Raw genomic sequence first — 12340 nt, 5'->3', positions numbered from 1 at the left:
TATATATATATATATATACATATGTATTATTCATACCTTCAGTGTATAGGACGCAAGCAGATTTTGACATCAAATTTTTGGGTAAAAAAAAGTGCATCTTATACACCAAAAAATACGGTAGTTGAATATGACTGTCATTCTTACCAAGCATGCACATCCCCAAAGTGCATTTATCCATTGAAAAGCCTACATCTCCATAAAAGATGTTTTTGTGCTTGAAATGACATGGCTGAAAGATATGAAGTATTCCAGTAGAGTGTTTATCAGTGTGCATTAAAATATGTTTATTTACATATAACTTGTATAGGTAGTACAAAATATCTCAAACTTATTACTTTTCTGACTTCCATCTGAAAATATACACATACACTGATCAAACATTCTGGTTGAGACTTCTAAACACCAAGTTGTGAATAAATTAATAAAGAAGCACAACATTAGCCTAGGATTGGTGATCACTATACAAACTACCTTAATGAAAGTGTAGCTGTGTTTATCTAAGTACGTGGAGAAATTGTAAACTCTGCTACTTTTACTAATACAGTGTTTTCTTTTACAGCCTTTCTGGTATTTCTGTGTAAACTAAACTTAATAAAGCAATTTTATCTGTAATTCAGTAATGCATAAATTTACATGAAAATTATCAGGAGGTGCGTAAATTAAATGTTGAAATTACAACTCGGTCATGAGTAAGTTTAAATAACTAAAAACCTAAGTTCACTTCATATGAAGAAGTATATAATTTTGTTTAGCTTTAAGATGGTCAATGTCAAATTTGTAACATTACACAAGTAGCTGAGGTTTTATTTACCCAGTCTGGCAGAAACAAATATAATGAAAACACAATCACATCGTGCATATGTACTTCTGAATATTACAACTAACCCCTGTAAAAATTGTCAGACATTTTACCTATAGCCTTTATTACAAACTTTAAAAAAATTGAAATCTTTAGATTCATATATTTTTAAGGAACACCAACCTGTCACACATCAGCACTGAATAGTGGTAGAAGAAATGAAATAATGTTCTTTGTAGGAGTGTGTGACGAAACTTGATATATTCTAAATCTTCTGGTTGAAATCTCACCAAAATTGGTTGTTTCTTAATAGGGTACAAACAGGTTTATGATGTTGAGGTTATGCCATATTGTAATGGCATTACAGTATAGCTATATTAACATAAAAAATAATAAACAGTCCACAGTTTTGAAACAAACTATTAGCACAAGGACTATGAAAACAGTTTTGACACTTTAAGTCCTTAGTGAGGCATAAGAAGACTGTGTAAAACTAAAGAGGACATATGAAAGTGTTGAAACTAACTTCTTTTTCCCTGTACTAATATTTTGTTCCAAAAATGAGACTTTTTTATGAAATGGCTTTAACTTCTTTTAATGCTATTATACTTCCAATTAAGAAACACGTACAAGTTCCAATACTTTATTCTTTCCTTATTTTAGCATTTCATGTTTCTTCATTGAACTAACAGTAATGTTTTTACTACAGAATAGATAATCTGCTACAAAAGTTTTAAGAAAATATATAAATAAGTAGCTGGAGTACCCGTCTTCTACATAAATAAGTAGCTGGAGTACCCCATCTTCTGTATAAATAAGTAGCTGGAGTACCCATCTTCTGTATAAATAAGTAGCTGGAGTACCCATCTTCTGTATAAATAAGTAGCTGGAGTACGCGTCTTCTGTATAAATAAGTAGCTGGAGTACCCATCTTCTGTATAAATAAGTAGCTGGAGTACGCGTCTTCTGTATAAATAAGTAGCTGGAGTACCCATCTTCTGTATAAAAAAGTAGCTGGAGTACCCATCTTCTGGACGTAAGTTATGTAAATCGTGATTAAAGAAAGGTTATCTTAGGAAATGAAAAGTTGCTTCCCTTATATGTAATTGTGAAAAATGTAAAAATCCCCATACAAACTGTAAAACACAAAACGTGAAACTGTAGTTTGTAAGTATCTCTGCATGGACCCAAAAACCTTCATGCCATATTTGGTGAAGATCCATCAACAGGAGGCAAAGTAGTGATAAAAAACACAAAAATGCCCATAAAAACCACAAAATGCAAAACTGAAAATTTGTATGCATCTCTCCACGAACCCAATGAACCTCCATACCAAATTTGGTGAAGATCCATCTATAGATGAGGTAGTGGTCAAAAAATGCAAAAATGCCCATAAAAATTGCAAAATTGAAAATTTTTATATATCTCCCCACATACTCAATTAATTTCCATACCAAATTTGAAGATCCATCCATAGGGGGCGAAGTAATGGTAAAAAACCACAAAATGCAAAACTGAAAATTTATATGTACCCCCCCACATGGACCTAATGAATCTCCATACCAATCCACACCCATATAACAGACAGTACTATTATATTTATATAGATTAATTCAAAACTTCTGTATTGTACACCACTAGAAAGAATGAATAAATAGACCCTCATTCAGTTTGTAGTTCCAAATCATAAGTTTTTTTTGTAACACACTATGATAAGATGATGAACAACTATATACTCTTACACCTAAAAAAACTTGCTTTGCAGCATTATTTTTCTTTTCCAAAATAAAATCATTCTTCTGAAGTTTTTTAGCATTTACTAGGTTCAGTGGCTTCGTGCTTCTGACTTGTAGTCGGACAGTTGTGAATTGGAGACTGACTCACCTCATGCTGTTTTGTCTTTGGGCAAGACACTTGTTTCAGTCTACAAGCTGTTAGCTAAGGATTAACCTGCAATGGACTGATATCCAGCTGTTCGCTACAGATTAACCTGCAATGGACTGATATCCTCATTCAAGGGGAATGTATCCCCATTCTCATCTGCTCGTGTCGCTTGGAACCACAGCTCAAAATGCACTGGCCCTACATATCTTTCAAAAGTGTGGCAGGGATTTAACTAATATATAAACAGACTCACATTCTGCATAGTTGCATCAGATATTGCAGAAAAGGCAGTAGGTTTTGTTGACAAACAAGCAAGTTTGATAAACTAGCAGGAAGGCTGTGTTGTTAAATACAAAACGAATACTGTGGTTAACCTAGGATAGAGAAATGATTTTCACCTTCAATGTGCTTATAGTGGCTAATGATTGTCTACATGTTGTCCTACATTTCTCATCTGCTCCATCTTTGATAAAACTAATGTTATCAATCTGTATGCTACGTAGTAGAATATCATGGGAAAAACAGTAACATATGTATGTATGTATTCTCTCTCTGAGGATCAGTTTTTATTCAACAGGCCTCAACCTTAACTTCTGAGGGCACTAGCAAATGGTTGCTAGATGTCTTTTTTAACTAAGCAGCAAATTTAGGACTGCTACTAACAACATAATTTACTCTGCTAGTTATCTTTTTTTACTCACTAGCAAATTTAGGACTGCTACTAACAACAACATTTACTCTGCTAGTTATCTTTTTTTTTACTCACTAGCAAATTTAGGACTGCTACTAGCAACAACATTTACTCTTGTCTAAAATTAATTATAGCTGTTTCATACTCAATACTTCATGTATTAAATGTTCATAAATGTGTATATATCATATTTATATGTATAAATCTTCTATGTCATGTTTTCTTTTAAAAATTCGAATATCAAATCTCATTTTAGTTACACTTAACAGTGTTTATTTAAAATATTTCACAAAAGTTAAAATATCTTGATATAGCCAGAAACTTGTGTATCTTGTGTACCTAGATAAAAAAAAAAGTCTATAGTACCCAACTCTGACAGTCAATAGTCCTAACATTTGTGTTAATCAGGGATAAATCAAGAGAAATGTGAAAAAAAAAAACATCTGCAGTTTACATGATTTATATTTCATTATTACCTCCAGTGAATAACCACCTGGATAGTGTTTCTAACCACACTACCAGAAAAATTGAACTGCAGAGGCCAGATGGTGTGAGTGTAGCTGGCTGGCCCGTGTCCCGTTTGGCTTGGGAACCAATAAAAGGAGTTGAAGCTTCAGTCTCACTATCTCCATTTACCTTAGCCTGGATATGGCACCAACGAGTGAAAAAATCTTCTTAACTACAATTACAGTAGCCTTCTATCAGTAGCCTTGTATCAGGGTGTACATATATATATATATATATAGTCAAAAGCAAAACCTACAAAAGTTATCTTCCTTCTGAAATATGTATTAGCAATATTTTTTCTAGTGCCTTCCAAGTTTTATTAGCGACAATGTAAAACTAACCAGTAATATGCTAGTTTGCTTGCATTAATTTCAAGCCCTGTTCAGAATTACTTTTGCTGTGGTTAACTTCCTTAGTTAAGAATTAATTTTTACTCAGCTGAACCTTCTGTGTGAAACAAATGACCTTAGAGTAAACGAAGTCTTTGAGATTTTTTTTTATATTTAAAGTTTGTTTCTCTTTAGTGGAATAGAAGAAAGATGGGATTAGGTTTCAAACAAAAGTTCTAATATCTTTTCTGTCTAGCGACTGATGGGAAGTAACTCAACAAACACTTATGGCTTTTCAACTCTCCTGATAGTTCAGACATTTTACAAGCAAACAAACTATATTACATGTCAAAAAAGTGGATTTTATATTTAAGTTATTTACACTTGCAAGATAAAATTACATAGTAAATATAAATTTGTTTCCACTCAAAAGAAAGAAAGCTTACATACTATACTAGTTTCTTTTGCAAGTCAGTGTCTTATAAACAATGTCACTAGTTTGTTTTCTGTTTTCTAACAAAGGATAACCCTGTCGCATTCTTCCAGTTTAAAATGGGTTTGATAAAACTAAGTGGTTCTGTTAATTAATTAACATCACTTGATGAAATGTTAAAATTAATTTATTTCCAACTCAGTTACTGGTGCTGGAGGATACACTATTATCAAACTAATTTTATCTTAAATTATGATTCTTTGTCTTTAAGATGAACTTGGGAGGAGATTAAAAGAACACTTTAAAGTCAACTATTATTATTATTATTCATTAGTGAATTTACAAGTAAATGTACAGTAACAGAAGCACACCATTCTCTAACAACTCTCTTAAACCAAGTGTACATACTGTAAGTTTTTATATTTTTAATAACCAACACTTTTTTCTGACTGATTCAGCACTGAAACCTATGTTCTATACATTTTTTCAATTGTTTTTTCTCTTTCTCTACAATACCTTTAAACATTTAAGGGTTATCAAGAGATGCTAGATCAGTGAACTGCCACACCCATGGATATGACTAATGCAGTTAATCTATACAAGCAGAATGACTGGTAATATATTTTAATATACATTTACACACATGACTATTTAACACAACCTCTCAGAAATAACTAGACTGTTTGGTGGATACGTATTACCATTTCTCACAAATACTCAAAAACATTAAATAGTTAAGTAAAATACACGTAATGTTAAACAGTTCAAGAAAGCGTTTTCTTAAAAATATCCAAAATGTAAAGTCTTAAATTTTTAATTGTGTGCTACACAAGTTTTGTGAAGGCTTGTGTCTGATAATTTCCCAATTACCGACATGTAAATTCATACAGATGTATAAGCATTTGTGGTAAGTAACAAATGAACATGTTAAAAGCAAAATATTTATAATTACATAAACTGCCCTACACTGTTTAACATGCTTACAATCATCTAGCCCCAAATTCAACTAGTTAATTACTCTACAAATAATTACAGAAGAGTTATGATACTAGCTTTCTAGATGTTTAAAATTTTTTCAGTAATAACCCGTTATATTGTGCAAATATTTTACTGTTCAAATTATTCAAAGTGAGAGGGTGTGGTGAAACCACTGACCAATAACGGGTGAATATATGAATATAATACAAGAACAGTTGATTTTACTTCTTTCGAAATATTTCTTAGCAGAAGCTGAGAAAAAGTAAAAGTTACAATAATGTTAAATTTTCAAAATAAAATTTTTTGGTCTTTCAATATTCTCGCTTAGAAATAAAGATTTGCAGTTAGGCCTAGTTATTTACAGAGAACACAACCATTCAAACATTCCAATCTATTGGAAATATGCCAAACTATAAGGTGCAGGGTAATATATTTAATTATTTATTTAATAATTATGCATATTTGTCATAGCAAAATGTTGAATAATTTAACTGTTTAATCCTTGTTAGTACTTTTACTGTTTTGATCTCACGCCTGTATCTGGTTAAGCTTAAACCTGAAACTATTATAACACAAGTTCTCAATTCATATAAATGTTTTGCCCACTTAAATAATGTTACACAGATTGGTGATTTTTAAAACATACAATAGTTTTAAGTAAGGAGTTAAATATCATTAATCATTAAAGTTGTAGACCATATCAACTACAATATATTTAAAATATATAACACAATCTCACATCAGTTGTTTTTGTCAAACTTGTTTTATTGAACCCAACCATTTCATACTGTGAATTTAAAGAATTCCATATCAAAAGCAGTACGTTAATAACCATTAGTAATACAAAGAAAACAATAAACAGAGAACTTATACATGTAGCTAATATTAATTTTCTAATATTCATCTTGTCTTGTATAAATCTAACCTAATTTTAATACTACAAATATATGCAATTCTCATTAAGTTGAAGGATAACTGCTAATGTCTAACTTCAAATGAATGATGTTTTATAACAACTTTCTTTACAACAGCTACTCTTCTACTTGAATACTTCAAAGAATCAAAGAACAAAAATATTTTCAAAAAAATCTAAGCACGAGAAATAACTGAAAATAAAATGTTTAACTGGTCATTTAACATCTGTTCTTTTAACAAAAGTTGGTGAACAAACCTCAGTTCATTAGCCGTAAATTATGTTTTTACTTTTGACATAATCTATCTATTATATTTAGCTTTTAATACTTCTTGTACCTCTCCATTCTTAAACAATGATTTTGTAATGTACACAACCATCTGCACGGTCAGTAAATGTATGTGTACAATGCACTGGTTTTAGCTTTTAGATAAATTACAATAAAGGTCAATAAATTTGCAACAATATAGGTGAGTATAAGTGTTTTGTCATTTTTCAATTTATTAAAAAAAAAGAAATGTGTATGCTTCATTGCAGTAATTCTAATATAAACAGTCTACTAACATCAAATAAGCTCTAATGTAACAGTAAATAGAATAGGTACTGGTTGAAATTTTAATATAAACAGTCTCCTATCATCAGATAGTCTCTAATATGATTGTAAATAAAACAGGTGCTGGTTGTTTGTGCCATTATTATTAAATATTTTCAAGGAAAATTGAATACACTCTAATCTAACAACCTAACAATGTCATTTGAAAATTTGATATACATATTAAAACTGTGAAAAAAGAGCCAATTCCTACATGAAATTTTTTGGTAAAATTTAAAAGTTCACGATTTTGCCTTAATTTTTATAACAAAACATAAAAAAAACAATAGTTATACTATTATTACTTAATTCATTATGAACACATAAAAAAACATTAATATTACATAAGGTTGAAAAACAACATGTAAATATTGAACTTAATATAAGAAGAAAATAAGAATGATTCAAGTAATGTAATCAGATGAGGACTTGAAGATTTAAATAAAACTCAAATTTTTATTAAAATTTTCATTCACTCTATTTTTCAACTCTATAAATAATTTGATTTATGAAAATTTATTATTATTATTGTTGTATTTCCCAAAACACTGGTTCAAATGGTAACATTTTTTTTATCTGAAAATGTATTTCAAATAGATAGATACTCCTCTGTATCACTAAGGGCTGGAATCTCACAATGAAGGTAGTGGATCAATTACAAATATGAATTCCTTTCTGAAACAGTGACAGACAGGGAAAAACCACAGGGTGTGGCTTCCACAAAACTGAGGGTCACATGGTGGAGCAGCAACTGGTAGGAGCGACTGCATCCTCCTCGATCTGAAACAGTGACAGACAGGGAAAAACCACAGGGTGTGGCTTCCACAAGACTGAGGGTCACATGGTGGAGCAGCAACTGGTAGGAGACTGCATCCTCCTCGAGCAAAAAATATTCTTTTACGCACATTTCTCTTATGTCGCTTTTTTTTTTCCATTGATATGACAGCCAAGAATTGCAGAAAAAGAATCTAGTGTTGGTGGGCAGAACATCTGAATGTGTAGTGTTGGTAAGGCTTTAAGCTGTCGCATCTTAATCAAATTCACATGCAGGGAGTAATATCCCACACCTGCAACATCTGGCTGGACATATCCACTGAGAATAGCTGGGTATATTTTATAGCAGGGTGTCCTGTGCCAGATCGTATGCAAGCCCAAGATCTCAAATGAAGGGTGGGGCCACTCAGTCTCTTACTAAAAGAAGGCACCACTTGCAGAGAAAACTCTCCATAGTGACTTCTCCAGCAGTTTGGAACTGTAAAAGTAAGGTTTCCTCCATGCTGCACTAGAATAATAGGGGGGGGGGGGATCTGTGTGAGGGAGAACACCAGAGAGTGTGCATGAACCACTTTCATCAGGCACAATCATCTGGAATTGGGTCCCACCAAGAGACAGTTCAATGAGTTACCATGACTAAAGTCAGCAAATGTTTGAGCAGGACTACACAAGGTGCTGTCATATTTTTTTTGGAAAAGTGCTGAAATGGCTAGGTACAGGATTCTGGTTAACCCAAACTCCCAGGTCCCATACACACGAGATTTGACCCCCAGGTACCAGATATACACCACAAAATGCCCCATACGCAAGACAAACCCAAGCACTTTCCTTTGAGCTTTGTACCATAACAAACAAAACAGCTGTCCACAATCAACTTCTAATAGGTTTCATCAATGACAATAAATTGCACGAAAATAAAGCCATGTGAAAGTACCACATGATTAACCCTTTTACCTTTCACAGAGTTACATTCAAAATTTAATTCAACTACTTTACTTTTAACGTATATGAATAAACTCAGCATCAGAATGTTGATAATAAATGAAAGTTTAGTATTATTTAAGTTCTTAATTTTAGAAAGAAATATTTAAAAAAATTCTCAATCTTCCCTTGTATGAGAACTGTGATGTTTGTTATCTTTGTCTTCCCTTTTCTCTAATTTTTACCACCCCTCCCAGAAGTACGAAATTTAATGTAAGTTATGCATTATAATGTTTCCATCATTTAGACAAAGCATAATTTACATAGCCTTCAATCTTATTTAGTTACAGAGTAATAAAATAGAAAATCAAACCCCTCTTGCCATGCCCATCTGTCACATCCTCTCTTTCAGAATTTGTAAATAGTTCTCTCTTAAGTTTAATTCTATATTATCTGTAACCAATAGAAAGCCAAGGTTTTTGTCTATCAAATGCCATATTATATTACATTGTTTTCTGAATAGAGATTTGTCAATTCCCCTGTTAATACCAGATAATGAATAGCTTGGATGAGTTTTTAACAGCTCTTGTCACACAGAAAAATTGCGATAGTTATGGAACATTGTTTCCTTTTTGCATGTTATTATTCTGTGTTCTTTGGGACATTATTTAATTAAATAGAAATTATTTAATGTAGCAGTACAATTTGTATAAAAAATTGGGTTAATTTTCCTCAATAGTCGAGAGCAAAAAAAAAAAGACCCAGGTAAGTACTTTATTTCTTGTTTTTCATGTGTATTTTTATTATTATAAAAGTAACTAAAATATAAAAATTTTTTTAGGTTAACTAAAGTAAAATAAATAATAATAAGTTTTATGAGGTACACTCGCGAGTAGTCCGTGTGTTATGTATAAATTGCAAATGACATGGTGAATGTGCAGCTCACGTTATGATGTCAAATTATAGACGTGGTTCAAAAGGCAATAAAACAATCAAATTTAAGTATAAATAGATGTATACCGTTACAAGCTTTAATCTACTTAGGATAATTAAACGTGGTTTTCTATTACAATTTGAAGTCATTCCAGAAAGAAAATAGGGGAAATTTATAATTATTTCCTAATTTTCTTGTGGTGGTTAAAAGAGCAGTCAATTCAACTGACCTCATACAGAGTTAGGGTAAAGAAAATAACCGATAAAATATAAAGTTTTTCTGAAAAAACAAACTTTTGATACTTACTTCGGACATTTTAGGGGTTGTACAAATGATATTTGAAAATTTTCAGATGAAGAAAAGTATTTTAATGTTATCATGAAAATTATTTTGCTCTCATAAAGGGAAACAACATGCAGTGTAAATTGTAAAGAAAGTTATTCACTGAACATTAACATGCTCTTTTCCACTTGCAGAAGGTAAACATGTAGTATACATTGTAAATAAAAGTTTTCATTAACATTGAAGTGCTTTTTTTTTCCTTTCTTTGTGAGTTTATTAAATTCTGTCTATGGGATCCTTGAAAATTTCACTGGGACTCTTGAAAAAAAAAAAGTTGAGAGTCCGGGACCCTTCACTGTGGGACCCTAGTGAGGACTCTGCTAGGCACATTGAATAGAGAGATACACTGCTTAAGCAGTATTGTGGAAAACCCCGTCTTAAGGAAGGGCACTGAGAATAGGTAGATGACTAGTATTAACAATACTCTCATCCCATACTTACTGCAAGTTTTACGTAAGTATTACCTGTGAGGCAGCACTGGCCACTCAGTATGATCTGATTACACTAAACAGAATTAAGTGATTGGTATTTCCACATATTATATGGTTTTTTTTTGGCCCTTTTTTTTTACATATTTTACAATATTATCTTCACACACTAGAAGGTGTCATGAAATGTGTCAGGGCCATGAAGATCATACAAGATCAATGAGGAAGCCAGAAATTAAAAATGAACAGCAAAACTCACCTCCTGAGAGCCTCTAGAGAAATTGTAGGGAGGCAAAAATTAGAGTCACTAGAAACTGCCCAAAGATGTAAGTAATTTGAGAATAATGTTTTACGTATAGGTAGTATACCAGCCTGCAGTACCTCTTCCAACAGTCAGCGTTTCAAGGAAGCAAGAGATCATGATATGACAACTCTGATGGGAGGAGACGATAAATAGAATTTGGTTAGATTCACCCAAACGAGAATATGCCAGTCAGATAAGCTGACAAATCCAACTGCTTAAAGAGGAAGGTAATAAGTTCCTAGTAATGTAAAACTGTTGATGGCAGTTCCCATGAAAGGGGGCAGTCTGAGCAGGACAGCAACAGGTAGCTCTAACTGGACATAAAACATTACTGGGATTGGAATGATTATATAATGAGAAAATAGAAGGGAAAGAAATGCGAGTAAATCATCAAATCATCCCCCTGAGCAGTCCAAGTCTTCGGAAGAAAGGAGCAATCATGGAGTAAATCAACTGGTACTTATGACATAGAGTGTGGGTGAATGTCTAAACAATGATTACTAGTGAGTTTAAATAAAATGTAAGTCTTCAGGGACAAAAGATATAAGGAAGAGGAGGTCAGTGGTACAAACTGGGAACATGTAAGAGCCCTAAAAATTATAAAAAGACCCACATGGCAAGAGGGACCAGGCAAGGGGTGATGGACAAAAAGGGTCCTGAAGAGGTCACAGAAAACAGGTGAAAAGAAGGGACTAGTACCAGGTTACAAACAAAAGTTGTGAATAATACCACTTAGCAACTAGCAACAACAGTCAAAATGGACAGGCCTTTGTCAAAAAGCCAGGTGAAGCTTAGGTCTAGAGAGTGGGTGTCTCCTTGGCAGTTGATAAAAGAAATGACCACAGAATTTTGAAATAGATCATTATAAGATGACAACCATAACCAAAGATTTTAGCAAGCTCAAAAAAGAAGAAAAACAAAGTGGTGCAAAAATTACTAACATTTTGTGAGACGAAAAAAAAAGATGAAGAAATGCCAAATCCACCATTAAAATCCTGGAAAAAAAGTTTAACTTGTGAAAATAGTTGCCGACTTCCAAGAGTCCAGAACTGTTCTAGATCCAAGTTCAATTTAGCACAGCCCTATGCATGAATAAAATTGGAGAAAATACGAGGTGCCATGATGAAATTTTTAGTCGTCATGGCAACCTGGCACCCAAGATTTGTCAAGATCACACAAATTATCCAAATGGGATTAAGTAGCATAACAGAGTAATATCTTACTTGGTACTTACACAAGTAACTTAAGTAAGTTCATACAACAAGTTTTTCTTTGTAGCTATGGCTGTAAAGTACAGTAACAAAATATTTATTTACAATCAATGAACAGATATTCAAATTACTGAAGTAGGATTGTAAACTGTTTGTCGCTTTGGAATGTGATAGTCAAATCTTTGAAACAACATCATATGACTCACATTCAGATTTTTAATTTAAGAGATACGACTGTTTGTTCCAAGTCCATTTTTCAGTATATATATATATATATATATATATATATATTACTAAATT

General features: G+C 32.3%; 1 protein-coding gene across 1 annotated transcript in view; it reads right to left on the bottom strand.

Moving 5' to 3' along the window:
• Positions 1–12340, bottom strand: part of LOC106459055 — a 66198-nt gene that overhangs the window by 42039 nt on the left and 11819 nt on the right. The gene's annotated exons all lie outside the window — the stretch shown is intronic.

Source organism: Limulus polyphemus, unplaced genomic scaffold (assembly GCF_000517525.1).
Source record: "Limulus polyphemus unplaced genomic scaffold, Limulus_polyphemus-2.1.2 Scaffold552, whole genome shotgun sequence".
Lineage (NCBI taxonomy): Eukaryota > Metazoa > Arthropoda > Merostomata > Xiphosura > Limulidae > Limulus > Limulus polyphemus.
The sequence above is the reverse complement of the archived record's forward strand: the minus strand, read 5'-3'. Positions and strand labels throughout refer to the sequence as shown.